This window comes from Sinocyclocheilus grahami, unplaced genomic scaffold, assembly GCF_001515645.1.
Source record: "Sinocyclocheilus grahami isolate Dianchi unplaced genomic scaffold, SAMN03320097.WGS_v1.1 scaffold113.1, whole genome shotgun sequence".
Lineage (NCBI taxonomy): Eukaryota > Metazoa > Chordata > Actinopteri > Cypriniformes > Cyprinidae > Sinocyclocheilus > Sinocyclocheilus grahami.
In genome coordinates, this window is record NW_015505292.1 from 565,279 (window position 1) to 580,777 (window position 15,499).

Below are 15,499 nucleotides of genomic sequence, written 5' to 3' on the forward strand. Positions count from 1 at the left end.
CCGGCGGCGCCGTTCGGCGTCTGTCCGCGGCGCCCAGCTACGTCGTGTTATACTTGTAAGAATTGTTCTAGACCAGTGGTTCTCAATTCCAGTCCTCGCGTACCCCCCTCTGCATGTTTTGCACGTCTCTCTTTGTTAACACACCTGATTCAGATCATCATCTCGTTAGAAGTGAGCTCCGTGCATGAACTGTGTTCCGATTGACATGCATAACGCCTGACGTACCTAGATAGCTGGAGACCAAGGAAAGCGTCTGCTCAAGCGGATAAGACCCGGGAGCCAGGAGCCATCCTCACGTCTAGACTATAGAACTTGATGAAGGTGCTAGGAGAGGACTAACCTAGAGAAGCGTGAAGTGGGACATAATATACCTCTGTAAATAAATACAATTTAAATTCACGTCTCGCACACTTAAATGCCCTTTGTATGGAACATATACGCTCCCTTCGAACTGGAATCATGGAGGAATATCCGGCAATGTCCACAAGGGCACTTACAGTCAAATATAACGAAACGTATGAAGCAATAAGAGAAACATACAAAATGTGCAGAGCGGGGGTACGCGAGGACTGGAATAGAGAACCGCTGTTCTAGACATGCCAAAAATTTGACTCTACAGCACAGCAGCACTTCTTCTTCGTCGTTTCGTCTGATGCACTCACTCAACCAAGCGTTCTAACCACAACCTCGCCCCTCCCCACCCCTCAACCATGTGAATTTCTGTAGGCGGGAATTATTTGTAATGAAATTCCAATGAGCTGCTTTGTGACATCACAAAGCCTGGAAAACAAACGCTGTAGTCCAAACGAGTCATTCGTTGTAGTTCTTGAAAAGGGATTTTAAATAAACGAAATATCTCCCTTTGGAGTGGATTGTAACTTTCTAGATCTTTTTAAGGCCCAAACATACACACTACACACTGACTAAAATTAAAAAAGTGAAAAAGCATAATAGGACCCCTTTAAGCCAAAAACAGTATAGGAAAATCTGGGGGGAAAAGACAAAGATTAACTTATTAAAACGAGTGCATAACCTCATGTGAATGATGTCATCAAATCAGAAACAATGGGATAATATAAAAGTTTTGCCTATTTTTCAGCAACTTCCATTTGCATGGCAACTTCTCTGATTGGGAATTATGGGTAATGTAGTTCTTTGCATGGGATTAGGTCTTTTAACTTTTTTTAAAATGATGAAATGTAAAAGCTGAAATCTATAGATGTATATTACAACAGCTCGGTCTTGTTAAGTTTATATATTATCATTAAAAATATTGTATTATGAAGAAAATCAATTACACTTTTGCACTATACAGTATATTCATAATCATGGCTTAATTCTATATTCAGAGGATATATCTATAACCAGATGAATCACAATATTATTATGATTATTATTAATAAATGTGATTATTTTGTTAACATGTCATTTATCTTTGATAATTTATATAAATGTTTTTAATTTTTTAAGAAAAGTATTTTTACTGTTTTACACATTATAATAAGTCACTTGTCACAGTAATACTACCATGGTTCACTGTTATTTTATAAAATACTGTAGTATTATTTATATTATATACTGAATTAGCTTTTCAGTTTTCATTTTAATTTTAGTTTCGGTTTTAGTAAATATTTCTACAAACCCAATTCCAAAAAAGTTGGGACACTATACAAATTGTGAGTAAAAAAGGAATGGAATAATTTACAAATCTCATAAACTTATATTTTATTCACAATAGAATATAGATAACATATCAAATGTTGAAAGTGAGACATTTTGAAATGTCATGCCAAATATTGGCTCATTTTGGATTTCATGAGAGCTACACATTCCAAAAAAGTTGGGACAGGTAGCAATAAGAGGCCGGAAAAGTTAAATGTACATATAAGGAACAGCTGGAGGACCAATTTGCATGATTGGGTATAAAAAGAGCCTCTCAGAGTGGCAGTGTCTCTCAGAAGTCAAGATGGGCAGAGGATCACCAATTCCCCCAATGCTGCAGCGAAAAATAGTGGAGTATTTCAGTTAGTTGCCTATAGGCAACATTTCTAGCTATTGGTTAAGTTTCATCCAAAATGTATTTTATTTCAGCTTTATTTTCAATTTCAAATGTTTCTCAATCTATGCAAAAGTACATTATATAATTAGCCTATTAGTTTCCTTCCCCAACAACTAGTGCATCCAGTAAAAAAAAAAAAGTATATCCAAAAGTCATGAAGTGACAGACAGCATCCAGAGTTGACAGAAGCAGTAGGTAGAAGTGTGTGTGTGTGTGTGTCTGTGTGGTGGGGGGAGGGGAGGAGGCAGCTGATCCAGGCCTCTAGGGTGATGCTGTAATGGCTGATGTTCTGATGTGGAAGTCCTGGTACGGATCTCTAGAGACCGCATTCCATCAGTCACAGGACAGATTTTCTTTCTTCACCTCTCTCTCTCTCTCTCTCTCTCTCGTTCTGAATAAAATATTGAAATTTGAAACTTCCACATCATTGCATTCTGTTTTTATTCACAATTTGTACAGTGTCCCAACTTTTTTGGAATCGGGTTTGTATTTACTTTTATTTTATATGAGCTTTCAGTCAACACACATATTTCAGTTAGTTGCCTATAGGCAACATTTCTAGCTATTGGTTAAGTTTCATCCAAAATGTATTTTATTTCAGCTTTATTTTCAATTTCAAATGTTTCTCAATCTATGCAAAAGTACATTATATAATTAGCCTATTAGTTTCCTTCCCCAACAACTAGTGCATCCAGTAAACAAAAAAAAGTATATCCAAAAGTCATGAAGTGACAGACAGCATCCAGAGTTGACAGAAGCAGTAGGTAGAAGTGTGTGTGTGTGTGTGTCTGTGTGGTGGGGGGAGGGGAGGAGGCAGCTGATCCAGGCCTCTAGGGTGATGCTGTAATGGCTGATGTTCTGATGTGGAAGTCCTGGTACGGATCTCTAGAGACCGCATTCCATCAGTCACAGGACAGATTTTCTTTCTTCACCTTTCTCTCTCTCTCTCTCTCTCTCTCTCTCACACACACACACACACACACACACACACACACACACACACACAGAGGCACACTCTTGATTTTTGTTGTGCAATAGCTCTCCACTATCCTGGCACTGTCATCATTCATACCTCTGCACTTCCTCAAGGCCTGTACAGTAATGAGGGTGAGATACGCTCCTTCCTGGACTCTCTCTCTGTGTGGGAGTGTATGTTCAAGGCTGACTTTTCACCAATTAGGCCACAAACACACACACACACACACACACACACACACACGTATATATATATAATGTTCACTTTTCTTTACATTAAATTAACTAAAAACCTAAATGGTGTGAATTCAAATCTTATATCTTTGCATTGATATTTAACTGGACTGAAAATCAAAAACAAAAATGAATAATAAAAGAATTTATATCATTATTATTAACTTAATATTATTTATTAATCGCATTAATCGATACGTTTATAACCTTTATACTATTATCATTATTAACTTAATATGATTAACTCATGAACAGAAATATATTATTGTAATACAACTGCACAAAAATGAATATTTTCAATTAATTAATAATATATTAATACATTTAATAATCATTAAATTAATAATTTATGTTAGTAAAATATAATACATGTCTTAATTTCTTTAATAATAATAATAATAGGCCTAATATTTTTATTAACCATATTAATTTATTAATATTAATATTAACTCATAACTACACTCACAACAGCACTGTAAACTAAAAATGAATATTTACAAATATAATATATTAATACATTTAATAATAAATTAATAACTTACATTATTAAAATATATTTCTATAATATTTTAATTAACCATATTAATTTATTAATATTATTAATTAATATTAACTCCTGAATACACTACCATCAGCACTGTAAAATAAAAATAATAATATTTACAAAAATATATTAATACATTTATGTGTTTAGTTGACTGTTTTAAACACTTTATTATAAATCCAATGAAATGCTGTAAACGTCTGTCCACAGGTATGTTACATATAATGTTATTTTGAAAATAAAGCATAACTGGCAGGGTTGCAAGGTTTACACAACAAAACCCGCCGAATCGCTACACAAAACTAGCCCAATCACGTTTCGAGGGGGTCCCCCATTAAAAATAGCCTTCCAGGGATAAAATACAGTGTTTTGGCGGGGTTCCCCTGGTAAAATTTGCATTCCAGGGGCTAAATATCACGTTATTGGGGTCGTTTTTCAACCCGCCGACATGAAAAACAACCGCAGACTTGGCAACACTGATAACTGGTGAGTGTTGGATTCCCAAATGTATGTTAAACAAACACCATATGCAGAGATGAAGAACCACAATATTGCATTTTATTATCTGCAACTTTCATCATTTTCCTGATCAGAGACCCACAAGAAACTAAAATGCTAGCCAAAATCTATAATGTAACCTCAAGAACTTCGCCTAAGGACTAACTTTGACCTCTCGTTGTTAATCCAACTTATGTTATAAACTTAGTTTGACTATACTCAGTTTCTTGTTTCATTTGTTTAAAGTTGCACATAGGTTTTGGCTTGTAAATCAAATATTCTTGTGGTTAATAGGTTTTATTAATTATATTAGCAGTTCTGGTGTCTGTTGCATTATTGTAAATTGAAAAGAAATAATAAATAATACAAAGTAATTAAAAAAGGAAAAAAAAGGGGGGGGGGACACGGAATAGGAATAATTAGACTGAATGAGACTATGTGGGATTTTATGGAGAGAAATGAAATAAATATAATCATGTATATGAATCAAATAATATTTATATATGTATGCATGCATGCATGCATGCATTTATTTATTTATTTGAATATTTATAAGAAATCTAAAAATGATCAAATAAATGTTTATCTATGAGTATAAATTATAAATACTCTATCTATCTATCTATCTATCTATCTATATATAAAAAATTAAAGATTATAGATAAAATATAATACATATAAATATGTATTAAAATATGTACAATTATTTAAATGAAATAATATTTAAATATAAAAATAATTATAAATAGTAAATATATTTACAATAGTTATTTAAATTATTATATAAACACAGTATGTGTATAAAATGAATTGTATATACACCCACACACAATATATGATAATATGATAAATCTGAAGAAAGGAAATGATGCTACACATGAAATACCAATAGAGTAACTCACCAAAAACCTCCTAGATTATCAAAAATCCTTTGCTCTTGAGGAAGTGCTTGGCAGACCTGAAAGTCAGCAGACTCTCTTTCTGTCTAGTGGTGAAAACATATATTTGCCTTGGCAAAACATGGCAAAAACATATTTTGCTTGGCACAAAAACTAACAGGAAATAAGAAACCCTTTCCACAGGACAATACGTTATCCAAACGAACATGAGGAAAAATATAACCTTTGACCATTTCACATGAGACATGTCAATGATATATTACTTAATGCAGGAAAATTAAATGAAATCTTTACATATTTTACAGGAGCTCAATTCCAGTCATAATACCACAGTGTAAGGAGCGAAAGGGAGAAGAGCGACTTCTACTGTCCGCTTACAGTATGACGAGGAGCTGAGAAAGGTGCATTTTATCTTGCTGTGGCAGGTCATTATGAGCTGTCTCTATGGAATGTGACCATAGTTCAGTCTCTGGTGGCACAGATTGATGGTGTAAACTGCCAGACCTCAGCATGCTTTAAATGCATCACAGTCTTGTAGGAACACCTGGGTTTAAACAACAGACTATCCTGTGAATGGAGCAAAGCTGTTGACCTTGGTGGACTTAACCGACCAAAACATACATTTTTCTGTGAGTTAGACTTTATATTATTATCAAGATTTAAGTTATGAAAACTTAGGTAGTGAGTTGGCCGTTTTTACATAAAGTGGTTGATCTAACAGACAAACTAAGTGTAGAGTCCACGAACGAGGTCTGTTTATTCAGCCTATGGTGAAAGTCAATGAGGATTCAGATGTCATTCATCAAGCCCATTAAAACAAACACACACACTATCACGTCTCCCACCTAACACATGTCTTGTGCCCTGGTGACCAGGGAGCAAACCTGAAAGGTCAAAGGTCATCTGTTGAGCTATTTATCTGATTTATGGGCTGTCTGAGGACGGCTTATGGTGAAAGATGAACTCAAAACAGGAACGAGTGTCACAACAAACTGAAGTGTTAATGGTTAGATTTAGTGATGGTGAAAGGAAGAGGGCGGTAGTTAGGTTCTGATAAATGGACGGATTATATGTTTTATTAATTTTGCTTGAAGACTGCATGTAATCTATTTGACCAAAAATGTAAATGCTGTTGTTATTTTTATTAATTTATTTGTTAAATAATTTTTCAAACTACAGGATATCAAGTTCATAAAAAAATCTACTAAAGTACTAAAATAACTCAAATTAAATAAATTAAAACTAATAAATAAAAATGTTAAACTATATAGATATTTAAAAATAAAAAAATAAAAACTAAAACTACCAAGACTATAAGACTTTAACTACAATGAATAAAAATAAAAGCTAATTCAAAATATTAACAAAAACTCTAATATAGTATATCAATGACATTAAAATAACACTGGTTCAGGGTCCCCTAAGGTGACACAAAATTTAAGAAGGAACAAGAATGATTTTACAAAATACTATGAAATTAAAATTCTTAACTTTAAATATTTAATATGTTTAACACAATTTTTATCATATCTTGAAACACTATATATAGTGAAAAACACTATGTGTGACAGTGGACCACAAAACCAGTCTCAAGTCATTGAGGTATATTTGTAGCAATAGCCAAAAATACACTGTATGGGTCAAAATTATTGAATTTTCTTTTATGACAAAAATCATTAGTATATTAAGTAAAGATCATGTTCCATGAAGATATTTTGTAAATTTCCTACTGTAAATATATTAAAACTTAATTTTTGATTAGTAATATGCATTGCTAAGAACTTCAATTGGACAACTTTAAAGGCAATTTTCTCAATATTTGGATTGTTTAGTAGTTGTATCTCAGCCTAATATTGTCCTATCCTAACAAAACTAAAAATCAATGGAAAGCATATTCATTCAGCTTTCAGATGATGTATACATCTCAATTTCGAAAAATCGACCCTTATGACTGGTTTTGTGATCCAGGGTAACATATGTAATGTGTTGTGCTATTTAAAGCGCACAATGAAGGAGTATTATCCAAAAATAGTCTTTTAATTTTAAATCCACAAGGAATACACACAGGAGAATCGCAGGAGCAAACGTAGCACACACAATGATAAAGTAGCCAGCAACGACTGAACAGAACAGGGAGTTTAAATAAGAGACTAAGGAATGAATAACAACTGCAAATCATCAGTAACCATATAAACAAATCAGGACTGAACAGAAACTTGGGCAACGGAACTAAACAAGGCAGGAGAACAGGAACAGAGAGAAACACAACCAACAAACTGAAGTGTTAATGGTTAGATTTAGTGATGGTGAAAGGAAGAGGGCGGTAGTTAGGTTCTGATAAATGGACGGATTATATGTTTTATTAATTTTGCTTGAAGACTGCATGTAATCTATTTGACCAAAAATGTAAATGCTGTTGTTATTTTTATTAATTTATTTGTTAAATAATTTTTCAAACTACAGGATATCAAGTTCATAAAAAAATCTACTAAAGTACTAAAATAACTCAAATTAAATAAATTAAAACTAATAAATAAAAATGTTAAACTATATAGATATTTAAAAATAAAAAAATAAAAACTAAAACTACCAAGACTATAAGACTTTAACTACAATGAATAAAAATAAAAGCTAATTCAAAATATTAACAAAAACTCTAATATAGTATATCAATGACATTAAAATAACACTGGTTCAGGGTCCCCTAAGGTGACACAAAATTTAAGAAGGAACAAGAATGATTTTACAAAATACTATGAAATTAAAATTCTTAACTTTAAATATTTAATATGTTTAACACAATTTTTATCATATCTTGAAACACTATATATAGTGAAAAACACTATGTGTGACAGTGGACCACAAAACCAGTCTCAAGTCATTGAGGTATATTTGTAGCAATAGCCAAAAATACACTGTATGGGTCAAAATTATTGAATTTTCTTTTATGACAAAAATCATTAGTATATTAAGTAAAGATCATGTTCCATGAAGATATTTTGTAAATTTCCTACTGTAAATATATTAAAACTTAATTTTTGATTAGTAATATGCATTGCTAAGAACTTCAATTGGACAACTTTAAAGGCAATTTTCTCAATATTTGGATTGTTTAGTAGTTGTATCTCAGCCTAATATTGTCCTATCCTAACAAAACAAAAAATCAATGGAAAGCATATTCATTCAGCTTTCAGATGATGTATACATCTCAATTTCGAAAAATCGACCCTTATGACTGGTTTTGTGATCCAGGGTAACATATGTAATGTGTTGTGCTATTTAAAGCGCACAATGAAGGAGTATTATCCAAAAATAGTCTTTTAATTTTAAATCCACAAGGAATACACACAGGAGAATCGCAGGAGCAAACGTAGCACACACAATGATAAAGTAGCCAGCAACGACTGAACAGAACAGGGAGTTTAAATAAGAGACTAAGGAATGAATAACAACTGCAAATCATCAGTAACCATATAAACAAATCAGGACTGAACAGAAACTTGGGCAACGGAACTAAACAAGGCAGGAGAACAGGAACAGAGAGAAACACAACCAAAAGTCCATAACTGTAACACTATACAAATTAATCTAAATTGTACTGATATTAAACAAATATGTATCTTCAGGTTTAAACTGTACTATATCTAATAATCCTCCAATAATGAGTAGAACAATTTTACACGTAACACCTCATATAAAAATAAAACCTCATATAAAATACTGTATTTATTTTAAGATTATTTATAGAATAAAATTGTTTTGAATAATTATTTTGACAGTGACAATATTAAATTATTAAATTTTTTAAAACAACATTTTCTGCGTAATATCACATTTAATAAATGAGTCTTTGCACATAGAAAAATATATAACTGCCATTCTTAATAAACAATGCAGCATTGCCCAAGTGCATTGTTTAACCACATGGTGGCAGTATTAGTCTTTATGTGAGTGCTGACTAAATTCTGGTCTCAAATATGCATGATGTGTATGGGGTTGTGTGTCAGTTAGCATGTAGTTCAATAAATAGGTGAATTATTTTAGTGAAAAAAAGTCTTAAATTAAACATGGCCTGGAAGAAAATCACTTGGCATGTCCTGCAAAAAAAGCAGATTACAACTTACAATTACAACAAAGGCAGCATACAGATAAAAATTTGTGCTACAAATTTTTTGGGTGATTTTCTAGGGAGGGAAACAAAGATGGATTCTTTTGGTGCCATTGTGCTTCATGATTTAAATCAATTAAAATATTCAAACCAGCTTCAGTCTAGCCAAAGCCAGATCCTTGTTTAAATAAAGCAGGCCCCAAGGATACTCCAAATTGGATTACATGTCAGATAACCTTTGTCTTTGTGAAAAGAGAGAAACGTATCCATAGTGGCAAAATCCATGCCTGGCACGTTAGCAAGTCAAATGAGCCCGTGGTGCATATGCTAATGACACTTTTGATTTGCTCAGGTCCTGCTCAGCATATGTAAATGCTCTTGTTTGATAGAGAAATGAGCCATGTACATCTGGGTGAAACTGGGGGGGAAGAGCAGTGTTGTGTTTAGCACTACCCTAAGGCGTTGGACGGTCTCCCAGTTCAGTGCTTGTAAACAGATTACAGTCAGTCCGCTTTCCACTAACGTCTTCATTATTACACAAAGACAATTTGGATGATTTCAATGAAACAGATGTGCTTTATTTGACTGCTGTTCCTTTTGTTGCTCGCAATTAACGTCATTAACGCTGTCATCAACACCATCTTCGCTTATGATTATTTATATATCTGATATTTTGGTAGTGTGATATAATCGTGATAACAGTGTTTTTAAAGGGATAAGACATTTATCTTATTCACCGGAAGCAGTTTTTAAAAATGAAGGGAGTTACTGAAGTCAACAACAGCGAACGATTGTTTCAAATGTCACTTTCTTATGATTTACATTTCTCTCCCCCCAAAAAAGAACTTTTTTTTTTTTTGCATTTTAAAAATTTTTTAAATATTTTGTTTTCTAATTAAGAATATCCTTGGATGATTTATCACACACACACACACACACGGATAATTCTCTAAAAAATAAAATAAAATAAAGACGGGATATGAGATGATGAACATTTAAATTAAACATTTAAATAAATAATATTTCATATAAACACAACCACTACCATTCAAGTTTTTTTAAAGTCTATTGGTTCACCAAGGCTGCATTTATTTGAAGAAAAATACAGAAAACACAGTAATACTGTGAAATATGCTATTATTACAATTTAAAATAACTATTTTCCACTGGAATATATTGTAAAGTGTCATTTATTCCCATAATTCAAAGCAAAAATTTCAACAGTCATTACACCAGTTTTCAGTGATCCTTCAGAAACCGTTCTAAAATGCTGATTTGCTGCTCAAGAAACATTTCTTTTTATCATGACTGTTGAAATGGTTGTTCTTAATGTTTTTGTGGAAACAGTGTTTTTTCCCAGCATTCTTTGATGAATAGAAAGTTCAAAAGAACGCCATTTCTTTGAAATATTATTTTTTCCAATTCTTTTGTAACATTTTACTGTCAATTTAACGCACGCACACACACACACACACACACACACACACACACACACACACACACTAGTTACTGGCAACTAAAAGTCTGATAGATAGTAGTTACACTATATAAACAAACTTGTAGCTAATAATAAAATGCTATAGGATACTGAAAGTGTGCCAATGAGTATAAAACAGAAAAATGAGTGTTGGGTGTCAGTAGAGATAGATTTTAGGGAGCAAGAATCTCACAATGAAGATCTTTTGACCTTTTATCAATAGCAGTGTCTGCCAATTTGGACCACTTCAAATCTGCCCTAGCTCTTGTAGAGAAGCACTTGTCAGAGTATTAAAATAACGGCTATTCCCTTTGGTCCCAATCATGGGATAACAAGCCACAACCGACTTTTGCGTAAACTGGCCTTTGGTCAAAATTACATTAAGGAGATTCTCGGCTCAAAACTGCATTTTAAGCACAGCGTTATTACATTTTAGGCCACTGACACCCAAGGGAAACTTTGAAAAATTCCTCAGCACTGTATTGGTTAACCAATGCATTAGGACGTCCCGGTTAGTATTGATGCAATAGGCTCTCATGGGGTCTTGTAAGTGTCCTGAGGGCAGCGTGTGATTAATACATCCGACACTACAAGAAAACACATGGAGCTTTTCATTTATAGACCACTCTAGGGCATTGTTAGCCTCTTGTGTGTATAATTGTCAAATGCCAGTCTGTCCATCATAAAAGAGTAGTGGAGAGTCGAGAAGGAGAAGAAGAGCAATGAGAGATGGCGTTGGACGACACGACAAGGAGGCTGGAGGGAGGGTCTGTGGTGGGTCTCAATTGAGGTAGAATATTAATTAAATGTATTAAACAAACATGGCAAAGGAACGAGGAGGCTGCGCGCCATCTGCCGTCTGTGGTAGAAGTTGGGGCGGGGGGAGGGGGGCTCTCTGAGGAGGAGTCGTGCCCGTCGCTAGTTTAGCTTCAGTGGCACACACAGATGGGCTCCTGCGTCTCCAGGGAAAGGCCTACAGACCCTCTCCGCCTCAAGCCCTTTTTCTGTGCCGAAAGATGCAAGAAAAGATGTGCCCATGGGTTGGAGAGAGAGATGGGAGGAGAATGGAGATGGAAAAGACTTCAGTCTCTGTTCAAGCAACACTTACACCTGACCCAGCTGTGGATGGGGGTAACGCATGCGTGTTTGTCTAGTATATCCTCAGAATTAAAAATTAAAAATAGCAGTTTATGAATTTCTCACAAAATAAAGAAAGGTAAATTGGTCCTGAAAACTAGTTGTACCCTTCAGTCACACTTAAAAATGTGCTTAAGTATAATACAAAAGATATAAAGATTTTAAGTTTTATCTATAACTAAAACTATTAAAATGTTTTTTTTTTTGTCAATTAAAATATAACTGAAATAAATATAAGATGAAATTATTAAAATTCAGTTAAGAAAAATGTCAACTAAAATTACAAAAGTTGACTAAATGAAGTACTGAAATTACTAAAACTGAAATAAAAACATTAATGGTAATATTTTAAAAAAAATCTAATAAAATAAAAACATAATAGCTAATAAAGCTTGAACAAAAGTTAAAATGTATACTGAAAATATGAAAAATAGAAGATATAAAAAAATAAAATTCTAAATATTAATAAATACTATAATATTTATTAATAATATTAAAGTATCACTGAGAATTTAACATCAGCAAGATAGCAGCTATTCTGAATATTAGTAAGTAATCAATTCGAATATGAATGTTATATTGATTTATTATACAACAGTTCAATACCCAAGTTAAAATATTGAGAAACTTGCATTTTAGGCACAAAATTTCCCATCTATTTCTCTATTTATGTCATAACTTTCCTTTGCATGACTCCAAGCAACACACAGCTGTGGCATTCTTGAATGAATCAGTGTATTTGAATGAATCGGTTGAGTAAATGACGCAATGACTCACTGGATCGCTAATTGGATCACTCCTGAAAGAATCAGCATTGTCAACTGTAAAGACAATGAACTAGCTTTTTGAACGCATCTGTTGATGAACGTCTCACTCATAAGTCATTTACAGTGAAAGAGTACTGAAAATCCCTGTAGCTATAGCCTACACAGACTGACAGTGTGTCTGGAACACACAAACACAGCAATATCAGATTTGAACTGTCTGGTGCAGAAAATACTTTTAACAGTATTTTAAAGAAATACAGTTTTTCAAGCTAATTATTTTTACAAAAGTTTTGTTAGGTTTTTCACACATGACTTCACACATCCACTAACCAGCTAAAAAAAGTGAAGTCAGCCATTTTTGCAGATGCCACTTGTTTTGATATTTTATGACATTCAGACAATTTTAAGTCTTGCTTTGGTACCCAAAAGTGTCCAAATACTTTTTGGGGCCACTTTACATTAAGCTACCAGTGTAGCAACAAAATTGCAGTGCAATTTCCAATTCAAGAACTACTTGAATTGAATCGCTCTGTGAAACTCCAAAGCCAGCTTATCCTCCTGGCTTCTGCCAGTCAACGAAGACATTTATTATACACTTATTCATTAGCACTGACACCTGATGCCAATCTTTTGTTGAGTCTTAAAAAAAATAGGTGACTTCAAGATGAATTGCGAGTCCTCAACAGGAAACCTGTGATCTATGCTCACTTTCACTGAAAGGTAATTATGCTTCATGTCAGATATAATTTCCCAGGCCTAATTTTCAACCCACCGATGGATCTAATGGGTCTTCATTTGATGTCCTTGTACATCTTATTGCAGTTTGAATTAGTGTTGTCAAGGGACCAAATTTGAGGTTTCTTCCTTCTAAATTGGAGAAGGTTAAAACCGGTATCTTCAGTTAGACTTTCGTCTTATTTCAACAGAATTTCAGAGTTTAAGGACTGACTATTTGATGGGCTTAATGATCCAGTTCTAGCCAGTAAAAATGTCAATGGTAAAAGCTTAGGGTGCATTAGATAAAGCCTTAAAATTAAAAACGAGATCTTCATTGAAAGGTACTTGAGAATAAAAGTACGCTAGCAAAAGCTGAACTCAGAACCCAAAACAATTGGCATGTAATTACTGATCAGACATGGGAATTTAGCAAACTCAATTTTCTCCCTCAGCCAATCTTCCTCGTGTGCTCTAATACACTGTCTTGTAGATTTTCATGTCACTGCTAGCAGAGAACGCCAGAGCCATGACAAAATGACACTGAGACGTCGTTAGTTTCATTTAGAATAACACCGAACAAAAGCAAGCATTTAGCTGGGTTATCACCTTCTCGTGTCACTTCACATAATGCCAAACGTCATTCAAATCACAACAATTCCTGCTCAACCATTCATACGCACATCCAGCACAGCTAATGTTAGCATTGTGTACATTACTCAGATTCAAAAACACACACACCGCTGTCTCCTATTATTGCAATCCACATTCCGGCCCTAATGGCATGTGAGGAAAATAAGCGTGACATGCAGCATATGTAGATGAGTTGGAGATCACATCTTGATAGACAGGACATTGAATGGAAGGGAAAATTAAGTCCCTCTCGCTAAAGTCAGAATTCTTCCTCCCTGATTACCATAGTCCAAAATGTAGGAGAACAAATTGGCAGATGTGAGAAAACATTAGATGTACTGGCTTATAGAATGCTTTGACCTAAAAAAAAACAAGTTCTTATCCACAGGAGCGGAGGATCTAAGCCCAATTCCATCCCCCTCATTATCACAAGTACAGAATTCCATGTTTTCATCTTGCTATCTGGAAACCTAATGGATGCATTGGACTTCTGAGCTAACAAGTTGCAAAATGATTCACTGACCATTTCGGTTTTTAAATGTGCATTGTTTTTGCAAGAATGTATGAAGAGAGCAAACATTTTGATTGAACTGCCATTAACTACAGACACACATTACACACATCTGGACAAAATAGGTTGTGATCTGGAAAAAAAAAATTGAATTGAGAAGAAACACAAGGTTTATGTATTATACTGCATAACATCAGAACAAACCAGAGCTCTCTGTGAGATATGTTAAATATATTAGGCTAAATATTTTCACTACCATTAATAGCTACACAATCAAGGTTTGGAAACAAGTGACACTTTTGATCATCTGGAATGCATGGATCAAAAAATTTAATTTGTAAATAAATACATAAGATCGATACATTATACTGATTGAAAAACTTTTATACATGTTACAAATGACAATTATTTAGTGAATCATACAGCGTGACCAGTGACTCGTATGAGACTTCGTTTGTGTAATTAATTTTACAGCATGACCAGTGATGTCTGATTCCCAGGCGAATGACTCTTATGAGGTGGTTCGATCATTCACTGTATCAAAAACATACTGCGCGACAAATCAAGTCCGATTCTCGAGCAAATGACTCGTATTAGCCTTTTGTTGAACTATAAAGCGTGGCCAGTGAAGTACAATTCCCGAGCGAATGACTCTTATAAGCCAATTCTTTTTAGTGAATCGATTACAGACTGTGTCAGGGGGCAAGTGTAACTTTGTCTTGTACGCAAAATAAACAGAATTAGCATTTTTGGGCACCTCACCAACTCTAAATCAAGCCTGAGATTCATCACGATAGTCAACAACTTGAGAGCTGTTTGCAGTATTTTACAGGGAATAAAAATGTGTGTTTCACAATCATTTATTTTGGTCTTTACCAAAACGTAATAAATTAAAGTCCTACCTATTTGCTCATTCTGCGACTGCCTGAACTCTTTCAGTACG